The sequence below is a fragment of the Gorilla gorilla genome, chromosome Y, assembly GCF_029281585.2.
Source record: "Gorilla gorilla gorilla isolate KB3781 chromosome Y, NHGRI_mGorGor1-v2.1_pri, whole genome shotgun sequence".
Lineage (NCBI taxonomy): Eukaryota > Metazoa > Chordata > Mammalia > Primates > Hominidae > Gorilla > Gorilla gorilla.
This window is the reverse complement of record NC_073248.2, coordinates 31,851,473-31,877,825: the sequence shown is the minus strand read 5'-3', so window position 1 is coordinate 31,877,825 and position 26,353 is coordinate 31,851,473. Positions and strand designations below refer to the sequence as shown.

The window sequence follows — 26,353 nt, the reverse complement described above, 5'->3', positions numbered from 1 at the left end:
GACCAGCTTGGGCCATATAGTGAGACCTTGTCTCAAAAAAAAAAAAAAAAAAAAAAGAGACATTAGAAAAAGGCCAGGCACAGTGGCTCACATCTGTAATCCTAGCCCTTTGGGAGGCCAAGATGGAAGGATTGTTTGAGCCCAGGAGTTTGAGAGCAGCCTGTGCAACATAGTGAGACCTCATCTCTACAAAGAATGCAAAAAAAAAAAAAAAAAAGTTTAAAAAACTGTCAATAAAAATGTACAGAATCCAATGGCGTGTATGTTAATGCTATTCGAGCCATCACATGACATCCACTTCGAGACTCTCATATGGGAAACCCAGCCACATGAAAAGGTTGGCTTCTGCAAAGCTGTCTCCTCCGAGGGTTGGTGTCTGAGATCCCAAAGATTATAAGGAGACTCTCAGATGCTCTGAGCAGTTACTGCCTCTTTTTTTAATTAAACTTTATTTTTATTTTTTTAGGGACAGAGTCTCACTCTGTCACCCAGGCTGAAGTACAGTGGTGTGATCATTGCTTACTGCAGCCTCGACATCCAAGGCTGAAGCGAACCTCCCACCTTAGCCTCCTGAGTAGCTGGCATTTCAGGCACACACCACCATGCCCGGCTAATGATTTTATTTATTGTAGAACCAGTCTTCTTATGTTTCCCAAGCTAGTCTAAAGCACCTGGGGTAAAAGATCCTCCTATCTTGGCCTCCCGAATTGCTGGGATTGAGAGGTGACAGTGTGCTGGCACTCCTCACAGCCCTCGCTCGCTCTGGGCGTCTCCTCTGCCTGGGCTCCCACTTTGGCGGCACTTGAGGAGCCCTTCAGCCCACCGCGGCACTGTGGGAGCCCCTTTCTGGGCTGGCCAAGGCCGGAGCCTGCTCCCTCAGCTTGCAGGGAGGTGTGTCGGGAGAGGCGCAGCGCTTGCGGACCAGCTAGAGTCATGAGTGGGCGTGGGCTTGGCGGGCCCTGCCCTGGGAGCAGCCGGCCGGCCCTGCCGGCCCGGGCAGTGAGGGGCTTAGCACCCAGGCCAGCGGCTGCGGAGGGTGTAGTGGGACCCCCAGCAGTGCCAGCCCACCGGTGCTGCGCTTGATATTTCACCGGGCCTTAGCTGCCTTCCCCCGGGGCAGGGGCTTGGGACCTGCAGCCCGCCATGCCTGAGCCTTCCACTCCCTCTATGGGCTCCTGTGCCGCCCGAGCCTCCCCGATGAGCGCCACCCCCTGCTCCACCTAGCCCAGTCCCATCGACCACCCAAGGGCTGAGGAGTGCACGTGGACCGCCTGGGACTGGCAGGCATCACCTGCAGCCCCTGTGCAAGATCCACTGGCTGAAGCCAGCTGCGCTCCTGAGTCTGGTGGGGAGGTGGAGAACCTTTATGCCTAGCTCAGGAATTGTAAATACACCAGTCTGGACTCTGTATCTAGGCCAAGGTTTGTAAATACACCAATCAGCACCCTGTGTCTAGCTTAGGGTTTGTGAATGCACCAATCCACACTCTGTATCTAGCTACTCTGGTGGGGCCCTGGAGAACCTTTGTGTCAACACTCTGTATCTAGCTAATCTGGTGGGGAGGTGGAGAACCTTTGTATCTAGCTCAGGGATTGTAAACGCACCAATCAAGCGCCCTGTGAAAACAGACCACTGGACTCTACCCATCAGCAGGATGTGGGTGGGGCCAAATAAAAGAATAAAAGCAGGCTGCCCCAGCCAGCAGTGGCAACCCGCTAGGGTCCCCTTCCATGCTGTGGAAGCTTTGTTCTTTCACTCTTTGCAATAAATCTTGCTACTGCTCATTCTTTGGGTCCACGCTTCTTTTATGAGCTGTAACACTCACCACAAAGATCTGCAGCTTCACTCCTGAGCCCAGCGAGACCACGAGACCACCGGGAGGAACGAACAACTCCAGACGCGCCACCTTAAGAGCTGTAACACTCACCACGAAGGTCTGCAGCTTCACTCCTGAGCCAGGAAGACCATGAACCCACCAGAAGGAAGAAACTCCAAACACATCCGAACATCAGAAGCGACAGACTCCAGATGCGCCACCTTAAGAGCTGTAACACTCAGCGCGAGGGGCAGTGCCTTCGTTCTTGAACTCAGTGAGACCAAGAACCCACCAATTCCGGACACAAGATGACAGGCATGAGCCATCGCGCCCGGCCCCATCTCCTCTTTAAGATGTGATGGTTGCTTACCTTTCAATATAGGAAACAGCTTCCTTTAGCATAAGACTCGCTGTTTTCTCCAGAACCATGGGTTGCTCCGTGATGGTCATGGTTTCTCATCAGGATACAGTTCCAGCGTGGCACAAACCCAAAGGAGGAGTACCAAGAGATAAAACACAAGAAGCCCATGCCGGTGACTGCTCTCACGGAAACAGAGATGAAACTGCAGGTCTGGCCGGCAGCCACGGAGAGAATCCCCAGCGCCAGGAACTGGGTGTAACCCCAGAGCTGCGCCCTCAGGGCGGCGTCCACTTCGCGGGGGCGTGCCTGGGTCACAGTCGTTTGTGAGCGTGAAGGGCTTGTCGTAGAAATAGTCAAATCCTTGGTTCCGGGGGTGGTGGCAGTGATCCCCGCGGAATGCACAATTCACACCCTGGTGCCATTTTCCTGAAAGAAACGCAGATGTTCAACGGAGACCCGCTTTGAAGCAGCCCTGTCTGCTGCAAAGAACCTCGGAATCATTCCGCCTGGGCAGGAAAAGAAAAGTCTGCGAAGAGCAAAACTGGAAGTGGAAAGGCAATGAATGGATTGGATACCGGTGTTTAAATGAACGCATTCTTTTTTATTTTTATTTTTGAGACGGAGTGTCCCTCTGTCGCCCAGGCTGGAGTGCAGTGGCGCCGATCTGGGCTCACTGCAAACTCCGCCTCCCGGGTTCGTGCCATTCTCCTGCCTCAGCGTCCAGGGTAGCTGGGACTGCAGGCGCCCGCCACCACGCCTGGCTAATTTTTTGTATTTTTAGTAGAAACGGGGTTTCACCGTGTTGCCAGGATGGTCTCCATCTCCTGACTTCATGATCCGCCCGCCTCTGCCTCTCAAAGTGCTGGGATTACAGGCATGAGCCACCGAGCCCGGCCTAAATGAACGCATTCTGATCTGTGAAAGACTAATGAATGTATCCCTGTCAGAACCCTTGGCAAGTGATTAAAGGTTTAAGACTTTTGGCGGGGAGCGGTGGCTCACGCCTGTAATCCCAGCACTTTGGGAGGCCGAGGTGGGAGGACACGGAGTCAGGAGATCGAGACCATCCTGGCTAACACGGTGAAACCCCGTCTCTTCTTAATACAATAAAATTAGCTGGGCGTGGTGGCGGGCGCCTGTGGTCCCAGCTACTCGGGAGGCTGAAGCAGGAGAACAGCGTGAACCCGGGAGGCGGAGCTTACAGTGAGCCGGAGATCGCGCCACTGCTTTCCAGCCTGGGCGACAGAGACAGACTCCACACACACACACACAAATAGTAATAATAATAAAAAATAAATAAATAAAGGGTTTAACACTTTCCAGAATGTTGCTCTTACAGTCTTGCAACCCTAGACCATTCTATTAAATAATTTACAAAATATCATTTACATATATATGTAATACATGTATTTATATTATAGGATATATATTACCTATAATATAGATTTTATATATAACCTATAATATAGGTTTTATATGTAATATATAACCTATATAACTATAAATATAATGTGATAAATATAAATATTTAAAATGTTATAGTTACATACCTTTCAATATAGGAGTTGCATACCTTTCAAAATATTTATATTTATATATAATGCAAATATAGGTTATATATCATATACATTACAAATATATAGTTACATATTATATGTTATAGCATATTATATATTATACTGAAAAAAGAAAACCTGTATAATGTAAGAATACACAATACATCAAAGGGACCCTATATATAAATTTATATATATAAATAAATACAAATATATATTCTATATAACCTATATGAATACAGGTTGTATATAATATATAACCTATGTATATATAAATATTAATATTTATATATACAAATATATTAATATAATATAAATAAAATGTATTAATTTTTATATATACATTTGTAACAGATATATATATCTGTATAAATATTAATATTTATATATACATAGGTAATATATAAATATATATAACCTATATATACAGGTAAATAATTTTTTTTTTTTTGAGATGGAGTCACGCTGTGTCACTCAGGCTGGAGTTCAGTGGCACGATCTTGGCTCACTGCAACCTCTGCCTTCCAGTTTCAGGCAATTCTCCTACCTCAGCCTCCTGAGTAACTGGGATTACAGGCATGCACCACCGTCTCCGGCTAATTTTTTGAATTTTTAGTAGAGATGAGGTTTCTCCATGTTGGTCAGGCTGGTCTTGAACTCCTGACCTCAGGTGATCTGCCTGCCTCAGCCTCCCAAAGTGCTGGGATTACAGGTGTGAGCCACCACGCCTCGCCACAGGTAAATATCTTTAAGTAACAGATATATTACCTAAAATTCATAAGCATACATTACCTATATATTTTATATGTCATATATAATATATACTTACATATTTTATAAGGTTATATATTGTTATATATGAGTAATACATAATAGTTGTAGATAAGTAAATATAAGTATTATAAGTTATATATAAGTATTAAAGTAAAAATAAAGTATATAAATATATATTTAAGTGTATAAAAAATAAAGTATATATTATATATTTTATATGTATATAAATATATGTGTTACTTAAAAGGTAACCAGTTACTAATGATAGTTGACTCCTGAATAATTCTGAAATGTAGTAGCAGAAACTGGCTCTCTCCACCAACTTGTAATCAAAATGCCCTTATACAATTTTTCCTAAGGCAATAACTGTTAGAACAATATCGTAGAGCTAGAATGTGGGGAAGCCCACACCTCAAATTTCAGGAGAATGTCTGAGAACTGGGGTGTCCATGCAACCCTTCTGTCCATCTCACATCCAGACCACCCACCAACTCAAATTCAGGTACAGAAATAGATGGGAAAGGCTTCAGGGCCTTATTTGCCCCACTTGAAACTAGAGGAGATAAGGCCAGGCATGGTGGCTCTTGCCTGTAATCCTAGCACTTTTGGAGGCCAAGGTGGGAGGATGGCGTGAGTCCAGGAGTTTGAGTCCAGCCTGGGCAAGATGGCAAAACCCTGTCTCTACTAAAAATACAAGAATTAGCCAGGCATGGTGGCAGGCACCTGTGGTCCCAGCTACTTAGGAGGCTGAGGTGGGAGGATTGCTTGAGTCTGGGAGGTAGAGGTTTCAGTGAGCCAAGACTGTGACACTGCACTCCAACTCCAGCCTGGGACACCCAGTAAGTAAGACCCTGTCTCCAAAAACAAACAAAAAAACAGTGGAGGAGTTCAAGCTGGTTTCTCCCTACTTCCTCCTGACCATTCCTCACAAACTGTCCTCAGAATCCCTAAAAATGTATCTTTTTCTCAAACCCAGACACACTCCTATTCCCCCTTCTTATGTTTAGGGTAAAAAATATGCTTGGATATAGTGAGGAGTGTCTCTGGAACATGAAGAACAGGCTTTCCCCAAAACAGACTGAGTGTGTGTACCACAAAATGAAGACTCTTAGAAGAAATGCAAATGTTTACCAAGATGCAGAGGTCTGCAATCTTGGTAAACAAAAGTAAATCCACTTAAATAGTTAACAAAAGAAAGAAAAATTGGCTGAGTGCAGTGGCTGACACCTGTAATCTCATCAGTTTTGGAGGCTAAGGTGGGAGGCTGTCTTGGGGCCAGGAGTTCAAAACTAGCCTGGGCAACATAGCAAGACCCCCACCTCTACAAAAACAAGAAATAAAATTAGCTGGGCATGGTGGCGCATGCCTGTGGTCCCAGCTAGTTAGGAAGCTGAGGTGAGAGGATCGCCTGAGCCTAGAAGTTTGAGGCTGCAGTGAGCTGTGATTTTGCCACTACATTCCCGCCTGGGTGAGAGGGCAAGAACCTGTCTCTAAAAAAATAAGATAAAGAATAAATCCACCCTCAGAGTAGGAGATACACAGACTTCTACAGTATAAAGCACTGGCCCTGTAACCCCAGCACTTTGGGAGGCCAAAGTAGGTGGATCACTTGAGGTCAGGAGTTCGAGACCAGTCTGGCCAACATGCTGAAACCCTGGCTCTACTAAAAATGCAAAAAAATTAGCTGAGCATGGTGGCACATGCCTGTGGTCCCAGCCACTTGGGAGGCTGAGGTAGGAGAATCACCTGTACCCAGGAGGCAGAGGCTGCAGTAAGCTTCAATCACGCAACTGCACTCCAGTCTAGGGGACAGAGCAAGACTCCATCTCAAAAAAATAAAAATAAAAAATAAATAAAACAAGAAAAAACTTTTAAAAAAATTAAAAACATAAAAATAAAGTGGCAGGAAACTTAAAAAGGAGGAACAATGGTTGTCCTCCTTAAGAAAACCACACCTTTGAACAAGTTGGGGTGTTGCAGCTCCTGTGAATGGGACAGTGGCTTTGAGTGTGAGAAAAGCACAGAGAGGAACTGGGGACGCTCTACAGAGATCCCACCACCAGGTCGGGGCGGGTGGCCTCACCACTGAGCTCCCACGTTCTCATGTGTATGATGGGGACAGCACCTCTAAACCCACAGGCTGGGTAAGGAATGAAGGAGGTAACCAGCAGACTGCCTGGTGCTTGGCAGCATAAACCAACATCTCCCTCCTTTCCTCTCTAAGCAGAAAGGAGTTTAAGGGGCAGGCCTGAGCTAGTGCCCCTTAGGAAGGCCAGCCGCCCCGTCCGGGAGGGAGGTGGGGGGGTCAGCCCCCCACCCGGCCAGCCGCCCCGTCCGTGAGGTGAGGGGCGCCTTTGCCTGGCCGCCCCTACTGGGAAGTGAGGAGCCCGTCTGCCCGGCCACCACCCTGTCTGGGAGGTGTACCCAACAGCTCATTGAGAATGGGCCATGATGACAATGGCACTTTTGTGGAATAGAAAGGGGGGAAAGGTGGGGAAAAGATTGAGAAATCGGATGGTTGCCGTGTCTGTGTAGAAAGAAGTAGACATGGGAGACTTTTCATTTTGTTCTGTTCTAAGAAAAATTCTTCTGCCTTGGGATCCTGTTGATCTGTGACCTTACCCCCAACCCTGTGCTCTCTGAAACATGTGCTGTGTCCACTCAGGGTTAAATGGATTAAGGGTGGTGCAAGATGTGCTTTGTTAAACAGATGCTTGAAGGCAGCGTGCTCATTAAGAGTCATCACCACTCCCTAATCTCAAGTACCCAGGGACACAAACACTGCAGAAGGCCGCAGGGTCCTCTGCCTAGGAAAACCAGAGACCTTTGTTCACTTGTTTATCTGCTGACCTTCCCTCCACTATTGTCCTATGACCCTGCCAAATCCCCCTCTGCAAGAAACACCCAAGAATGATCAATGAAAAAAAAAAAAGACAAAAAGAAAAAAAAAAAAACTCTGGGGGTTTTGAGATGATGAGTGAACATGTAGAAAAAGATAATGTCTGAAGAAGGTCATGATAAATGGGGACAAGCCGAAGACTGATAGGTCTAGAGAAGAAAAGAGGGCAATCTCCTAGGATTTGGAATTTAAAAAGAAAAAAACTCATAAAAAACTGGGAACAATCCAATAGGTATGAGATGGACCAGGCACCAACTTCTTTTTTTTTTTTTTTTTTTTTTGAGACGGAGTCTCGCTCTGTCGCCCAGGCTGGAGTGCAGTGCCACAATCTCGGCTCCCTGCAAGCTCTTCCTCCTGGGTTCATGCCATTCTCCTGCCTCAGCCTCCTGAGTACCTGGGACTACAGGCGCCCGCCACCATGGCTGGCTAATTTTTTGTCTTTTTTTTAGTAGAGACGGGGTTTCACCGTGTTAGCCAGGATGGTCTCAATATCCTGCCCTCATGATCTGCCCACCACAGCCTTCCACAGTGCTGGGATTACAGGCATGAGCCACCACACCCGGCCCCCCGGGCACCAACTTCTGATTCAGAGGAGACAGGATTGTTTTCGTTTGAGGGAAAACAGGATTATTTTTATTTTATTATTATTATTTTTTTTGAGACGGAGTCTCTATCTGTTGCCTAGACTGGAGTGCAGTGGTGAGATCTCAGCTCCCTGAAACCTCTGTCTCCCGGGTTCAAGTGATTCTTCTGCCTCAGCCTCCTGAGTAGATGGGATTACAGGTGTGCACCACCACGCACAGCTAATTTTTGTATTTTAGTAGAGACAGGGTTTCACCATGTTGGTCACGCTGATCTTGAACTGCTGACCTCGTGATCTGCCCACCTCATCCTCCCAAAATGCTGGGATTATGGGCGTGAGCCACTGCACCCAGACTGGGGTCTTTTTTAATCACGAATCTTCTCAACCACCATATAATATGAGGCTCCCACATATCCACACTTATGAGGCCAGTTGCATAGCCACGGTGCTGCAAGATTCTTGCAAAAGTGGTTTCGTTCTCAGGGAGCCAACTGAGCCTGCATTCCACTGAAGGGCCCAGTATCCATTGCTGGCGTCCATGCCTGTGGGGCAGAGAAGACAGGAAGAATTTACTTTCCTTTCTCTAGAGGAGCACTTCTCAACTACGGGGATTTGGTGTCTGAGATCTGGATTTGCGCAGTCGAGCCAAGCTTCTGTTATCTATCATCCATCTATCATGTATGGAGCTATCACTTATCTACCCATCTATCATCTGTCATCTATCTACCTACCTACCTACCTACCTACCTACCTATCACACTATTCTCAAAATAATAAGCATGGCCAATGTCTGGAGATGTTTGTGGTGTCACAACTCAGAAAGAGTGGGGTGTGGTGCTACTCGTATCAGGTGTGTGGAGCCCACGGATGCTGCTCAAGACCCTACATACAGTGCACAGGACGGCCTCACCATAGAGAATTTTCTAGCCCCAAATGTCCATCATGCCAAAACAGAGACACCCTACCTTAGGATGACAGACTCTATGTGATCTCTCATATGCTATCTATCTGTTTACCTATCACCTGTCACCTATCTATCCCAATATGTATCCATCATCTATCATCTATATCTATCCATCTATGTATCTCTTATATATCATTATCATTACTCATCTAGCTATCAATCAGCTATCATTATCATCTATCACTCATCTATCAACTATCATTATAATCACCTGTTATCTAGCTGTCTAGCTATCAATCATCTATCATGTCATTATCAATCATCTATCATGTATCATCATCATCTAGATATTTATCTATCAATTATCCATCATCTATCATTATCATCCATCTAGCATGTATCTAGCTGTCAATTATCTATCTATCTATCTGTCTGTCTGTCTACCTATCTATCTATCTATCTATCTATCTATCTCACAATGCTTCTCAACTTGGGGAAACTTTGCTCTCTCTAAGACACACTTGGTCTTGTGATCAGTCATACTGGCTCCAGAATAAACCTCTTTAAAATATTCAACAGACCTTGGCTTTTCTGTTCACATCCTAATGATCACAACTTTTATGTGTATGCACACAATACAATATTCCTTACATAAATATATGGAGGAGGATGAATTGCAGATGATCTTTGTTCTATTGCCCCTATATCTTCACCATCAGTACTCAACTGTTACAGATGATAGAATGAGTGCACACAGATGTGCCCATTCCTCCATCATCTCCATGACACCAACCTGACCTGAAGGAATGTCTCCCCATGAGGAATGCAGCTCGGCTTGGGGTGCAGAGCAGGGCGGCTGCCAGGTGCTGAGTGAGCCTCACACCTTCCTCTGAAAGCTGGTCAATATTCGGCATTCTGAGCAAAGCACACAAATGTCATTGCTGGAAGGGAGACATGCATTTGGCTTAAGCAGATCCCTGCTCTGAAAGGCACAGGAATAGACTGCGAAGACTTCACTGGATTTCAGAATTAGTTGCATTATGGTCTCCTGTAGAGGCAGATTGACCACTATCCTAAGTTTGGTGTTGATGTTGAGATGGATGACGTCACGCACACACACACACCCACACACACACAAACACACACAGTACATGAGACAACTTATGACAAACATTATGAGGCTTTCTAGGGAGAGCAGAGCAGACCTTCCAAGCTCATGTGAAATAAGGAAGCAAAGAAAGGAGATTTATGTTTTTAATTGCTGTGAGGGTGTGGGGATTGGATGAGAGTTCCCATGCAAGGGTGGGGGCGTTTATGGTCTGAATCTGCCATCAGCACCAAAGTAGACATTCCCTGTGATTTCTTATCTGCTTGTCCAGATGGGGAACACAGGCCTAAAAGCTTTCAGCATCAGATATCAAAAAACAGTGAGGGCCAGGCATGGTGACTCATGCCCATAATCTCAACACTCTGGGAGGCCTAGGCGGGCAGATCACTTGAGGTCAGGAGTTCAAGACCAGCCTAGCCAACATGGTAAAACCCTGTCTCTACTAAAAAAAAATACAAAAATTAGTCAGGCAAGATGGTGCACACCTGTAATCCCAGCTACCCGGAAGGCTGAGACAGGAGAATAGCTTGAGCCCAGGAGGCAGGGGTTGCAGTGAGCCGAGATCGCACCGGTGCTCTCCAGGCTTGGTGAAAGAACAAAGTGAGACCCTGTCTCAAAAAAGAAAAAAAAGGAAGCCAAAAGAGGTATCCACATAGAATGGAATCTATGGAATTCTCATAGATTCAGCCACTGCAAGGCATGAGGCACAGTACTGACACTTGCTGCCACAGGGAGGAACCCTGAAAACACTGTGTTCTGTGAAAGCATCCTGACATAAAAGACCACAGGTTATATAATTGCATTTGTATGAAATGTCCCTAACAGGGGAGTCTATAGAGATGGAAAGTACATTAGTGGCTGCCAGACGCAGAGGGTTAGGGTGCTGAGAGGTGGAGGAGTGTTAGCTGGGGCTGCCATAACAAAGTCCTACATACCTGGCCGCTTCAACACCAGATATTGGTTGGGCACAGTGGCTCATGCGTGTCATCCAGCACTTTGGGGGGCCAAAGTGGGTGGATCACTTGAGGTCAGGAGTTCGAGACCAGCCTTGGCAACATAGTGAAAACCTGCCTCTACAAAAAATACAAGGATGTGGCGGCATGTGTCTGCAGTCTCAGCTACTCACGAGGCTGAGGTGGGAGGATTGCTTGAGACTAGTAGAGGGAGGTTGCAGTGAGCTGTGATCATGCCACTGCATTCCAGCCAACAGAGTGAGACCCTGTTTCAAAAAAACAAAACAAAATAAAACAGAAAAACAAACCCAGTAGATATTTCTTCTCTCACATTTCTGGGATCTGGAAATCTGAGATCAAGGCGTGGGCAGAGCTGGTTTCTCCTGAGGCCGCTCTCCTGGGCTCCTAGACACCATCTTCTCCCTGTGTTCTCAGGTGGTCATTGCTCTATGTGTGTCTGTGTCCTCATCTGCTCTTCTTATGAGGACCCTAGTCCTATTGGATCAGGGCCCACCCTAGTGACCTCATTTTACCTGAATCACGTCTCTAAAGACTCAGTCTCCAAATAGAGTCACAGTCTGAGGTCCTGGGGGTTAGGACTTCAACGTAGGCGTTTAGGGGACACAGATTCGCTCCTAGCTGGAGGTGATGGCTAAGGGGGTGCAGAGTTTCTTTGGGGGTATGCAAATGCTCTAACGTGGTTTGTGGTGACAGATGCACAGCTCCATGAATAGAATAAAAGTCCCTGAACTGTACACTGTAAACAGATGAACCGCATGTTCTGTGAATTACAACCAGGCCTGCTCAGGGTGTTCGAAAGGGGATCCCTGGACAGGGGGCAGATTGATTGATTGACTGATTGATTTAGAGACAGGGTCTTGCTCTGTGGCCCAGGCTAGAATGCAGTGGCGCAACCTCAGCTCACCATAACCTCCACCTCCCGGGCTCAAGCCATCCTCCACTCTCAGCTTCCTGAGTAGCTGGGACTACAGGCATGCACCACCACGCCTGGCAAATTTTTTGTGTATTTCATAGAGACAGGGTTTTGCCATGTTGCCCAGGCTGGTCTCAAACTCCTGGGCTAAAGTGATCCACCTTCCCTGGCCTCACAAGGTGCTGGGATGACATGCGGGAGCCACCTCGCCCAGCCCCCACAGGGCAGACTGCTGCAAGTGCTGCAGTGTCCTCTACAAAGAAGGGAGGCCCTGCTCTGCGGCGACTACTCCTGAGGTTGGCATCTTTTAAAAAGCAGATGCAGCCTGCATTCTGGGGCAGTCCTTCTAAAAGCCCACCAAATGAATAAGGAGGTTTCTCACCTTTTCTCCTGTTGCAGAAAGCATGTGAGCACCACTCAAGCGCTCTGCTGGTAAGGCTGGCATAGAGGCTACTACTCTGTGTTTGCACATGCCACTGCAGTGGGCTGAATGGGGGTCTGTAAACCGATCTGTCCACGTGCTGACTCCACAAACCTGTGCGTGAGACCTTATTAGTTAGGTACCCTGAGATGAGATCATCCTGGTTTAGAGAGGGCCCTAGATGCAATGACCAGTGTCCTTCTGAGAGACAGAGGAGGAGACACAGACACAGGGGAGAAGGCCACGTGGGGACAGAGGCACAAACTGGAGTGATGTGGCCACAAAGCCAGAGATGCCTGGAGCCCCCAGGAGCTGGGAGAGGCAGGAAAGGTCCTTCCCTACACCTTCTCAGGGAACTCTGTTGGTGTCTTAATCTCTTTTAGTAATCCATATCAGATTAGGGCTCACCCTAAGGACCTCAGTTTAACTTAATTACCTCTTCAAAGACCCCATCTCTGAATACAGTCACACCCTGAAGTACCGGTGGTTAGGGCTTCAACCTACAAATTTGGAGGAGGCCAGAATTCAGCCCACAACAGACAGTGTTGGCAAACGTAATCAACAGAAGATGAGATCTTTACAGTGGGCAGGCCTTGCTGCAATGGCCGGTGTCCTTATAGGATGAGGAGATTAGGACACAGACGCAGAGGAGAAGGCCCCGTGGAGACGGAGGCAGAGACTGGAGTGATGTGGCCACAAGCTCAGGGACACCTGGAGCCCCCAGGACCTGGGAAAGTCTGGAAGGATCCTCCCATAGGGCCCCCAGAGGGAGCCCGGCCCTGCCCACACCTGGATTTAAGATTTCTGGTCTCCAGACCTGGGAGAACAAATTTCCGTTGTTTTAAGCTACCCATTTTGTGGTAGTAATACATTCACCCACTCACCGCAGTTCCGCATCGTTTAAAAGGGCCTTTTTACCTGTTGGTAGTTTTTGTTGAGTTCTGAGGCCCTAAGGAGTTTCCTAATTTCTCCAGGCAGATTTTAAATGCACCATTCCTTCAAACTCACATAACATCATCACCAATAGCAACAACCAATGGTACCTCAGTGTATTGTTCCCATAGCAACCGAGATCCCCAATGCCTAGATCATCTGCCATGATCAGTAGGATATTTGGTTTAAAGGCATTTGCAGTTTTAGGTTCACACATCTTCAGAAGCAAGCATAAAAACAGTAGCACCGGCAAAGAGTCCCTGGAGAGAAAAGCGAAACACAGAAATGACTATCTACAATTTGGCACAGGAAGTAGGCATTTCAAGGCGGCTTGCTGGGAAGGTGAAGGTCTTCCTAGTGGAAGACCTTCTTAACTAAATTAAGACATTCATCTTTATGGGAGGTTATTATCTTGGCCTGAATTCCTGCACTTGTGTCCCCAGACCAAACGAGGGTCAGACTGCTATTTCCTGTGACTCAGTAGCGAGATGCAGATGTCTGATACCCTAACTTGTATTAACTTTATTGACTCTCTCTTAGCTGAAAAAGTCGGACGGATTCCATTTGGCTCCTTCATTTGCAAGACATTAAGGGCTCCTTACCCACCCCCTTCCTCAAGGACTTAATTTGTGCAAGCTGACACTTAGCACATCAAAGAGTGCAATTAACTGATAAGGTACGGTGGCAAGCTATGTCCACAGTTCCCAGGAATTCACCTGGGTGATAGTACCCTAAGCCCCCGCTTTTGTGTCTGGCAGAAAGCACCCAGAGCCCCCGCACCTATCACCTTGTGATGAGTTTAAAGCCCCTGCACCTGGAACTGTTTGTTTTCCTGTAACCATGAGTCTTTTCAACTTTTTTGCCTGTTTTACTTCTGTGAGATTGCTTCAGCTCAATTCCCCCTCCCCTCTCTAAACCACAGTATAAAAGAAAATCTAGCCCCTTCTTCAGGGCTGAGGGAATTTCAAGCGTTAGCCATCTCTCAGTCGCCAGCTAATAAAGGTCTCCTTAATTAGTCTCAAAGTGTGGCATTTCTCTATAACTCGCTTGGTTACAATATTTGGAGACCCCAGCGAGATATTTGCCACCAGGTGAGAGCTGGACTCATTCCAGGCTCCCCCAGACAGTGGACTTATAGGGGAGGCACCACCTGAAGATGTCCCAGGGCCCCATAAGACCCCGTCTTCCGGAGGAGAACGGATCGACCACTGGTGTGTGCCCACAAAATTCAACTTCTGAGTCCTCAGTTTCTGGTCTCAGGAATGTAAGTCAGCTCTCACTCTGGTTTGGTGAGAGGGAAGTGGCCCTGATGAGGGTGTCTCTCTCTTTGACTCTGCCCCCATTCCAGGACACTGGAGGACAGAGCCTTGGTTTTCTGTTAGGCACCTTTGGTTCTGGTTTGGTGAGCGGGAACTGTCCCTGATGAGGGCATCTCTCTTTGACTTTGCCCATATTCCAGGATGTTGGAGGACAGAGTCCTGGTTTCTGGCAGGCCGGCCTCTCCATTAAGACTAGTCTCTCAGTCTCTCCCCAACTTTTTCTCTCTCTCTCCCCCTCCCCCTTTTTCTATCTCTTCTCTTTCTCTCATTCAGGTCTCCCGGAGACCTCTGTTTAGAACGGGAATAAGAAAAATTGTTATAAACTCTGTGTGAATGTGTGCATGAATCTGGAATTCAAAGGCTTGCCCTTGAATCTCCAGTTTGTAGCTCCACGGCGAAAGCTACGGAGTTTGAGTGGGCCATCACCCGCAGTTCCGTGGTGACCTCATAAGGCTTAAGGTGAAAGGAGCCGGGCACATTCCTCAGCCCCGGGCTCAAAACAAACAAGCCCAGTACAAATACATCCCATCCTCCCATCCCACCACATATCGCCATATATCTCTCAAACTTCCGGAGCCCAGTACAAACACCACCAGGAAAGTCTCCAATAAGAGGACAGCCGTTCAAAGTTTTACGGAAAGAGCGGGAACCAAAAGAATTCCTTTGTTCCCCTGTAACTCTCAGGCTATAAGAAGCAAACACTCGCATTGTTCAAGGCCCTCTTGTATGCTATGGAATGGAGGGACCAGGTTCGAACTTGTAGTAAAGATCCTTGCCGCTTGGCTTTGACTCTGGACTCTGGTGGTCTTCTTTGGGGAACTAACGGTCTGGGCATAACAAAGGCAGCATCGGGCATAGCTGGATCCGAGCCACGGGTTTATACCAGCCTGCAAATGCTAAGAGGAGCCTAAGTCCCCTCTGGGGGAGTGGCCAGGCGGGCATCTGACCGATCCCATCACAGGACCCCCTCCCCTTTGTCTGTCTATAAAAACTTCCATAATTGTTTATATACCCTAGTGTCTATTGCCTGATTTGTGTCTATTGCCTGTTTTGTGTCTATTGTTGTGTTTGGTGTTTATTGTCCCATTTAATGTTTGTCTAAGTTTCATATGTCAGGTCATCAATATTGCCCAAGACGACTGGGTAAAGACCTCTTCAAAGTCCTGAGTGCAGATTTTCTAACACAGGAGGTCTCAGGTGTGTGTCTTCAGGTTGCTGGGCCCAGGGGCCAGGCATGCTTCCACCAGTACACAAAAGAAACAGCCTCCTTCCCCGCTGGCAAGGGCTCCTGACCCACAAGCGAAGAGTAGGAGGTGACAGTGCTGGACCCCCTCCCCAAGGGGACCCCGCAGGTGCCCGGCTCCTACGCCTTCAGGCGTCAAAGCCGCCAACTTCCCCGAGCCCCAGTGCTTCCACACCCAGCTCAGAATGCAGGCACCCAGCCTGCTGTGGTAGCCTTGGCCCTGGGCCAGGCTTCTAAGCTAGGCTTGCAGGACCTGATGGGGCCTGGAGGTGGGGCGGGGGACGGCAGAGTCATCCTGGCAAACCAGCACTGCCCAGCATGGCCCCTCCCAGCCTGAAAGGATCTGAGTGGCCCCTTTTCTCCTCATCCCCACCCCTTGCCCTGCACATCTCATTTTCCTGTGTCACAGCAAGTCCAGCGCCTCCAAGACTTAGCTCTGCTCTCCCTCCTCAAACCCTTAAAAGAAAAGGCTGAGTTTGAACTATTTGCCTTTCAGTCGTGGAGACACCAAAGATATTTAGGCTGTAAGTCAAAAGGCAGAGGGAAATCATGTAGGTCCCACCAGCCTCGGAACCACCTCTTGTCCTCTCCCTAAATCTCAAAGCTTAAAAGGACAGAACTCATGTAGCAGGAAGCACTGGCAATAGCTGTTTTCCTGCTTCTTTTAGCCATATTATTTCTGTTCTTCGGATCCTACCACCCCCCAGGTCATGAATTTCTCTGTCAGTGCTGGGTTTATTATCTCTGCTCAAACCTTGTTAAACTGCCCCAGAATAGGATACTCTTCTTCCCAGCCTCATAAAGATTTGAGCCCTCTCCAATGTGTGTTACAAAAATTTTCTCTAGGCTTCTCAGAGGATTATTGGGTCTGCCTTAAAAAAGGCAAACTCTGGACACTCTGCGAAGTAGAATGGCCAAATTTTGGAGCTGGGTGGCCCCCAGAAGGGTCACTGAAGCTCTCAGTTGTTCAGGCTGTGTGGCGGGTTGTTGCTGGAACTCCTGGTCACCCCGATCAGTTTCCATACATTGATCAGTGGCTGAGTTTGGTCAGGAGCCCTCCTCCATGGGTCTGCTAATGCATCATTCATAATTCTACCTCTAAGTTCCTTTTGAGCCAGACCTCACTTTTGCCTCAACCCTCAGCTGGCTCAGCTCCTATTCTGCTTCCTTCTGAAGAAGAAGAGAATCTTATTCACCCAGTTCCACCACCTTATAACCCTCTTGCTCCCTTAGAATCTTCCCTTGTCTCCTCGAGGACGTCCCCTGTGGGTTGTCCGCCTGTTGCCTCTAGATTGCGGCCATGGCAGGAGGAGGTAGCCCTCCTCCTCCCACTGAGACAGGCACAAGTCCCTTTGGGTGATGAGCGCTCAGCTCCATTCTTAGTTTATGTCCCCTTTTCTACTTCTGAGCTGTATAATGGGAAAGCTTATAAACCCCCCTTTTCTGAAAAGCCCCAGGTCTTGACCTCACTGATGGAGTCCATGTTCTGGACCCATCGGTCCACCTGGGATGACTGTCAGCAGCTCCTTTTGACCCTTTTCAACACTGAAGAGAAGGAACAGATCCAAAGAGAGGCCAGTAAGTATTTCCTCACATCAGCCAATAGGCCAGAAGTGGAAGCTAGAGGCCTCCTTAAGGAAGTTTTTCCTTCTACCCAGCCTAATTAGGACCCAAACTCCTCAGGTGGGAAGAGATCTTTAGACGATTTTCACTGGTATCTCCTTGTGGGTATCAAGTGAGCCGCTTGGAAACCCATAAACTTGTCTAAGATGACTGAAGTTGTCTAGGGGCCTGATGAGTCACTGTGAACGTTTTAGAATGCCTCCAGGAGGCCTATCAGACTTACACCCTTTTTGACCCGGAGTCTCCTGAAAATAGCTGTGCTCTTAATTTAGCATTTGTGCCTCAGGCAGCCTCTAATATTAAAAGAAAGCTACAAAAACTGGAAGGATTTGCTGGGATGAATATCAGTCAACTTTTAGAAATAGCCCAAAAAGTTTTTGACAATCAAGAGTTTAAAAAGCAAAAACAGGCAGCTGAGGCAGCTGACAAGGCTGCTGACAAAGCATCAGAAAGACAAGTGAAAATCTTAGTGGCGGCCATCCAGGAAGCCAGAAAGGAAAGGCTCCCCTCACAGAACACTAGCCAGGGGACCCTGGGTCCATGCTAGAAAAGCCAGAAAAGTGACCAGGGTTCCCTTCAAAGAAAAACCAATGTGCTTATTGCAAGCAGATAGGAAACTGGAAAAAGGAATGCCCATTAAGACCAAAGGAAAAACCAGAAGACAAAAAAGTCCTCACCCTCCCTGCTGCGGAGGAATCTGATGATTGATGGGACCAGGGCTCCTTTCCACTTGGCCCTCGGGAGCCCATGGTGACCGCCATAGTAGGGTGCCAGCCTGTACACTTCCTAATTGACACCAGGGCAGAACACTCGGTACTGCAGATGCCCCTAGGCAGTGTCTGTAATAGGAAAGTGGTTGTACAGGGGGCTACTGGAGTTATTCAGGAATATCCTGTCACCCAGTCATAAGAGGTGAGTTTGGGACAGAAAAGAGCAACTCACTCATTCCTCTGGGTCCCAGAGTGTCCTTTTCCCCTCCTAGGATGAGACCTGTTCCACAAGCTGTAGGCATCTATTTCCTTCTCGGCCCAACAAGCTCACCTCATGTTAGGGGACACAATGCCCCCTATTGCTCAGCTCCTGTTAACCACCCCTGTGTCAGAAGAATATCTGTTAGTTTCACCTCCAAAACCACCAGAAAATAAAACTAATCCTCTCCTACTGGACTTACAGACTCTCTTTCCTTGAGTCTGGGCTGAGCCAATCCCCCCAGGACGGGCTAAGCACCATCCACCAGTGGTAGTAGAACTGGCCACCGCCTTGCCAGTCCAGGTGAAGCAATAGTCTGTGAGTCAGCAGGCTAGGGAGAGAATCAACCCCCATATTCAGCAACTGTTACAAACTGGCATACTCACACCATTGTCAGTCCATCTGGAATACTCCATTTTTTCCAGTCCAAAAACCCAGAACAAATGATTACTGGCCTGTACAGGACTTAACGGAAGTTAGCAGACAGATAGTCACTGTCCACCCAACTGTCCCTAACCCTTATACTTTACTCAGACTGCTTCCACCAGAACACACAATTTGCGCTGTCCTTGACTTAAAAGATGCTTTCCTTGCTATTCCTCTGGCCCCCAAAAGCCAACCTATCTTTGCTTTTGAATGGACAGATCCTGGCTCAGGAAACACCACCCAATTGACCTGGACTCAGTTACCTCAAGGTTTTAAATATTCCCCCACCCTTTTTAAGGAAGCCCTCCAATCGGATCTTATACCATTTCAAGCCAGAACCCTAATTGTACTCTTCTTCAGTACATAGAAGACCTTTTATTAGGTACTGAAACTACTGACAGTTGCCTGCAACATACTAAGGACCTATTTTACCTCCTTCAGGAACTCAGGTATCAAGTGTCAGCCAAAAAGTCCCAGCTTTGTCTTCCCAGAGTCTCCTACCTAGGGTATGAGATAAATAGAGGAAAAAGGGCACTTATCAGTGCTTGTAAGGAAGCCATCCCATAAATCCCCACTCCCACCAAGAGACAGGTACGTGAATTCCTGGGGGCCATAAGATACTGTCGCCTGTGGATATTAAGGTTTGCAGAGATTGCCAAGCCCCTGTACACCGCTGCTGGAAGGAATGGCCCACTAGTATGGACTGACACCAAAGAACAGGCTTTCAAAAACCTGAAAAAGGCATTAACTGAGGCGCCCACTCTAGCCCTCCCTAATATCTCAAAACCATTTCACCTTTTATTCACGAAAGCCAGGGAGTTGCTAAGGGGGTGCTCACTCAGACTTTAGGACCCTGGAGACGCCCAGTAGCCTATTTGTCTAGGAGACTGGACCCTGTGGCCTCTGGATGGCCAACTTGTCTGTGAGGCATAGTGGCAACAGCAAGCCTAGTCCAGGAGGCTAATAAATTGACTCCGGGCCAAAACTTAACCCTCACGGCTCCTCATGCCATAGAGATTTTGCTACAAAGTGCTTCTGGCAAATGGATGTCAAATGCTTGCATCCTGCAGTATCAGAGTTTACTGTTAGATCAGCCTCTTTTGACTTTCTCTTCCATAAGGTGTTTAAATCCAGCTGCTTTCCTCCCTGACCCAAACTTCACTACACCTGTCCATGACTGCCAGGAACTGTTAGAAACTACAGAAACTGGCTGACCTGATCTCCAAGATATGCCCCTAAAGAAGGCAGATGCCACCATGTTTATAGATGGTAGCAGCTTCCTCGAACAGGGAGTACAAAAGATTGGTGCAGCCTTTACTACGGAGACAGATGTGCTGTGGTCCCAGGTGTTGCCAGCAGGTACCTCGGCACAGAAGGCTGAATTGATCGCCCTCACTCAGGCTGTCTGATGGGTTAAGGACAAATGTATTAATATTTATACTGACAGCAGGTATGCTTTTGCTACTGTACGTGTACATGGAGCCTTCTATCAAGAATGCGGGCTACTTACTTCAGCAGGAAAGATTGTCAAAAGCAAAGAAATTTTAGCCCTGCTTGAAGCTGTTTGACTTCTTCAGCAGGTGGCTGTAATTCACTGCAAAGGACATCAAAAGGAAGACACGGCCATTGCCCATGGGAACCAAAGAGCAGATTCTGTAACTCGAAAGGCAGCATGGCTCCCTGTCGTGCCTTTAACCCTGCTGTCCGCTGTGTCCTTTCCGCAACCTAACTTGGCAGCCCCAGAAAAAAAAAGAAACAAGCTTCAGATCTTCAGGCCAATAAAAATCAGGAAGGTTGGTGGATTCTTCCTGATTCCAGAATCTTCATACCCCGAGCTCTGAAGGAAATTTTAATCAGTCATCTTCATTCTACCACCCATTTAAGAGGAGTAAAACTGGCCCAGCTCCTAAGGAGCCATTTCAAGATCCCTCGCCTTCAGAACTCTGCGAACCAAGCAGCTCTCTGATGTATGGCTTGCGCTCAAGTAAATGCCAAGCAAGGTCCTAAACCCATCTCAGGCCACTGCCTCCGGGGAAACTCGCCAGGAAAAAGGTAGGAAATTGACTTTACAGAAATAAAACCACACTGAACTAAGTAGAAATACCTTTTGGTACTAGCAGACACATTTTCTGGATGGACTGAGGCATTTGCCCCCCAAAATGAGACTGCCACCACAGTAGCTAGGTTTTTACTCGATGAAATCATCCTTTGACATAGGCTGCCTGCTGCCATAATGTCTGATAATAGACCAGCCTTCACCTTGTCCATACCTCAGTCAGTCAGTAAGAACTCAGAGCTCTGCACAGGTAGAACGCATAAACCACACCCTAAAAATACTCTTACAAAGTTAATCTTAAAGACTGGTGAAGATTAGGTAATGCTCCTTCTTTAGTCCTTCTTAAAGTAAGATGAACTTCCTACCAGGCTAGGTTTTCACCTTTTAAAATCATATATAAGAGGGTTCCGCCCATCTTGCCTAAGCTAAAAGATTCCCATTTAGTAGAAATCTCACAAGCTAATTCATTACATAACCTACAGTCTCTCCAAAAGGTGCGAGATATCATCCAGCCACTTGGATTGAGAGCTCATCCCAATCCTGTTCCTGATCAGATGGGGCCCTGCCACTCGTTCCAGCCAGGTGACCTGGTGTTTGTTAAAAAGTTCCAGAAAGAAAGACTCCTGCTTAGAAAAGACCTCATACTGTCATCCTTACCACCCCAATGGCTCTAAAAGTAGAAAGGAATGCTTACATTCATGACACCCCCTAGTACAAAGCATGTTTAACTGTAATCTATGACTAACTACCCTAATTACTGGATTGGCAGAACCCTTTTTCTCCTTCTCTTGTTTAGTCTTCCAACCATTATATATTAAAATTAGTTTCTTAAATATGTAAAACAATGCATAGCTTCTGTCAAACTTACGTATCTTAAAACCCAATGTAACTAACCCCCTTGTTATAACCGAGGAATCCCCTCAGTCACCCCCTATCCCTGGGCTCTAATGTCTGGCGTCTTTCCCAGGCACAGAAGGCGCCTCCAGCTACATTCTGGGGACTACAGGGCGCCGGACATAACCACGCCCTTTACAGGGACCCTTCGTGCTCGCGACCCCCTCCCCAGGCCCTCACCCCAAGCCTTAGTGTGGGCCGCATCCCAGGGTCCCTGGCACCTGGTGGCGGGCGGGTGCGTCCACTCAGGCTGGCTGATCGCATGGCCCATCGCTGGCCCAGAGCGAGGGACCTTTGCCTTGCGCACTCTGCGCAGGGCTCCGCTAGTGCCAAGGTGATCCCTCTCAGCTATGGGATCTAGGGTGTACGCCCGCCCCTCCTTCATCCGCCTTATGTCCTGGCTCTCGGGACCTCCGGGATCTCCAGGACCTGCGCGTTGAAGCATGTTTCCCAGGTCGTCACTCAGAGAGGCCGATGCTAAGGAGGAGCTGATTAAACCCAGTTGTGATTGACCTGGAGCTGTGGCTCCCGCCTAGCATCCCAGCAATTTGGGAGGCCAAGAGGAGTAGGTCACCTGAGGTCAGGAGTTCCAGACCAGCTTGGCCAACATGGTGAAATCCTGTCTCTACTAAAAATACAAAAATTAGCCAGGCGTGGTAGCTCACGTGTGTAGTCCCAGCTATTGGTGAGGCTAAGGCAGGAGAATTGCTTGAATCTGGGAGGTGGAGTTTGCGCCACTGCACTCCAGCCTGGGCTACAGAGTGACACTCCGTCTCAAAGAATAAAATAAATAAATAAATAAATAAATAAATAAACAAAAAAACCCAGTTAGGTTTGAGCATACGGAGTCTCTTTTCTTTTTGTCAGGAAGGGTCTTATTACCTGCCCAGAGCAATCAAGTTGCAATTTCAGTTTCTCAAAACTTGGTGTTTGAAATGTCTGTTCCAGATGCTGGACTTGTACTCTAAGTTTGGGATGGGGAATGCTAGATGGGCTCTTTTTTTTCCTTTTATTACCATTATTATTATTTTAAGATAGGGTCTCACTCTGTGCCAGGCTGGAGTGCAGTGGTGCGATCCCAGCTCAGTGCAGCCTCCACCTCCACCTGGGTTCAAGCGATTCTCCTGCATTAGCCTCCCGAGTAGCTGGGACTACAGGTGGCCACCACCAAGCCTGGCTAATTCCAACTGCTATTTTTATCTTTATTCCTTCCATCGGACTGCTGTTGAAATTACTCCTTTTGATTAACCACCGTGCCCTGGACCCCTCCCCGTCTTTTCTGTGACTCATCCTTTTGTTTTTGAGTGATGCAGTTTTGCTCATTACCCTGTCATGTAATTCTTTTCTTTTTTTTTTTTTGTAGGTAGAGAAAGACAGATTTATTACAGTAATTAGGAAAATGCCAGGATAGCAGGGAGGTAACTTGCATTTTTTTAAATAGTATTTATTGATCATTCTTGGGTGTTTCTTGGAGAGGGGAATTTGGTAGGGTCATAGGACAATAGTGGAGGGAAGGTCAGCAGATAAACATGTGAACAAGGGTCTCTGGTTTTCCTAGGCAGATGACCCTGCGGCCTTCCGCAGTGTTTGTGTCCCTGGGTACTTGAGATTAGGGAGTGGTGATGACTCTTAAGGAGCATGCTGCCTTCAAGCATCTGTTTAACAAAGCACATCTTGCACCGCCCTTAATCCATTTAACTCTGAGTAGACACAGCACATGTTTCAGAGAGCACGGGGTTGGGGGTAAGGTTATAGATTAACAGCATCCCAAGGCAGAAGAATTTTTCTTAGTACAGAACAAAATGGAGTCTCCCATGTCTACCTCTTTCCACACAGACACAGTAACAGTCTGATCTCTCTTTCTTTTCCCCACATTTCCCCCTTTTCTATTCGACTAAACAGCCATTGTCATCATGGCCCGTTTTCAATGAGCTGTTGGGTACACCTCCCAGATGGGGTGGTGGCCGGGCAGAGGGGCTCCTCACTTCCCAGACGGGGCGCCCGGGTAGAGGGACCCCCCACCTCCCGGATGGGGCGGTGGCCTGGCGGGGGCTGCCCCCCACCTCCCTCCTGGACAGGGCGGCTGGTGGGGCGGGGGCTGCCCCCCATCTCCCTCCGGGATGGGGCGGCTGGCCGGGTGGCAGCTGCCCACCACCTCCCTCCCGGATGGGGCGGCTGGCCAGGAGAGGGCTGCCCCCCACCTCCCTCCCGGATGGGGCAGCTGTCATGTAATTCTTTTCTTTGTATCTTTGGGTCCCCCTTTTTTTGTTTGTTTGTTTTGTTTTTAACTCTTTCGACCTCTAGAAAGATCAAGGCTGAGAGTTGAGGCTGCAGTGAACCTTTTTGTCTTTAACTCTCTTGAACTCTAGTCACTGATTTTCTCAAACCCCTTCATTTTGTACCTCATCCCCTCACATCCCCTCACAATGCAAGATCTGCTCAAAGTATAAATTCATATTTTGTAGGAAATGCTAGCTTACAAAACAATATCTCATCTCTACCTCCAGCCCAGGTGACCCGTTTTCCCTCAAAGGGGGTTGCTTAGGTCCTCTTGCACTGTTCAGGGGCAAAATAATTCCATAGTCTTCAAGATAACAGTACTTTTTTCTTCTAAGGCTCTGGCTGTCAAGGGTGAGGCTATCACCACCTCTTAAGGAAGTGGAACTACCGGTGTGCATCACCACCCCTGACCCATTTTTATTAATTTATTTTTTCTGTAGAGACTAGGTCCCACTATGTTGCCTAAGCTGGTCTGAAACTCTTGGCCTCAAGGAGTCCTCCTGCTTTGGCCTCCCAAAGTACTGGATTGCAGGTGAGCCACTGTGCCTGACCATCCAGAAGACTCTATATTAAGTGTATAGGTAGGAGGTAAATCCAGGTCCTCCTCACCATTATTATGCCTCCAACAATTATGCCTTTTTTTCCCCCTTTGTAACTAGTTCTCTATGCTTACCAAATAGAGTCAGTAAGGCCAGGGAGGTGGGGTGGAAGTTTGTGTTGAAAACATAGAATCAGAAGTCCCTCCTTAAATTCACTGAGTTAGGATTTTCATATATGAGAGAGCTGCCCCACACTCCCCTGGCATGGGATAATGGGGCTGCTTGTTCAAGACAATAGAGTCAGGAGCCCCCCACTCCCTCAACTGATTGAATTGGAATCTCCCAAAATGGTGCTGGGAATTCTATTTAGAAAAAAGACCATTAACTTTTAATTGGCAAATTGGGTTCATTTACATTTATTATGCTCCATTGCCTAGGCTGAAGTGCAGTGGTGCAATGTCAGCTCACAGCAACCTCCGCCTCCCAAGTTCAAGTGATTCTTCTACCTCAGCCTCCTAAGTAGCTGGGACTACAGGCACACACCACCACACCTAGCTAATTTTTTTATTTTTAGTAGAGACAGAGTTTCACCATATTGGCCAGGCTGGTATTGATCTCCTGACCTCAGGTGATCCACCCGGCTCGGCCTCCCAAAGTGCAGGGATTATAGGCATGAGCCACCATCCAGACAGAGCTAGTCCTTGAGCACTGTTTATTGCTTCTCTCTTTGCCCTGTTACTCTGAAAGAGCTTTTATCAGACTAGGCATGGTGGCTTACACCTGTAATCCCAGGACTTTGGGAGACTGAGGGGGAAGGATTGCTTAAAAGCAGGAGTTTGAGAATAGCCTGGGCAACACAGAGAGACCCTATTTCTACAAAAAAAAAAAAAAAAAAAAAAAAAAGCCGAGTATGGTGGTGTGCCAGTAGTCCCAGCTACTTGAGAGGCTGAAGTGGGAGAGTCACATGAGCACAGGAATTTGAGGTTGCAGTGAGCTGTGATTGTACCACTGCACTCCAGACTGGTGACAGAGCAAGACCCTGTCTCTAAAATAAAAATTTTAAAAAGAACTTTTTTATCCCTGAGGGCTTTGCAACTGGGATTTCTTGCTGAGCCATTATCACACAGATGGAGAAGGCCAGGCAAAGGCCTGGAAGGAGCGGGCAGGAGACAGTCCATAAGCAGTTCTGCAGGGAGGTTTAGCAGGGGTGGAGTGGAGATTTGATCCTTGGAAGAAATCCTGTACTGCTGGGAGTTGAGATTCCTGAGAACTAGAGAGAAAAGAGCCTTGGGTGCACTTAGGTAAATTATGTAAACACACTGAGCTGTCTTGGGTGCCCAGGATTTGGAAATGGGGCCTGGGGGCAGTAGAAGCTGGTGTACCAGAAGTCATATTTGGGGGAGGTTGTGGGGATGGAAAGGGTGGGTAAGCCCTGACCCTGAGGGTCTCACATGACTTTCAGCACATGGAGCCTCCAATGGGGACTTTGGCTTCAAAGCCATCAAGGTCAAGAGTGTGGACAAGTGTGGAGACAGAGGTGACTCTCCCCAGTGGATGCTGAAGATCTTAAAGGTGACTCTATGGGCCGGGAACATCTGGCACAGCTGACCCAAAGTGCTGGTCTTGTTCCATAAGCCATGGCTATGGGGAAAGCCATAGGGGTTAACTGGTTCCTCCTGCCATCCCTCCCTCCCTCCCTCCCTTCCTTTTTCTCTTTGCTTCTTTCCTTTCCTTCTTCCTTTCTTTTTAGAGACAAGATCTC

At 47.6% G+C, this 26,353-nt stretch overlaps 1 pseudogene; it reads right to left on the bottom strand.

Annotated features, from left to right (window-relative positions):
- LOC129530338 (arylsulfatase D-like) overlaps nucleotides 1-14,748 on the bottom strand; it is a 31,323-nt pseudogene extending 16,575 nt beyond the window's left edge.
- Between the last annotated feature and the right edge of the window lie 11,605 nt (nucleotides 14,749-26,353).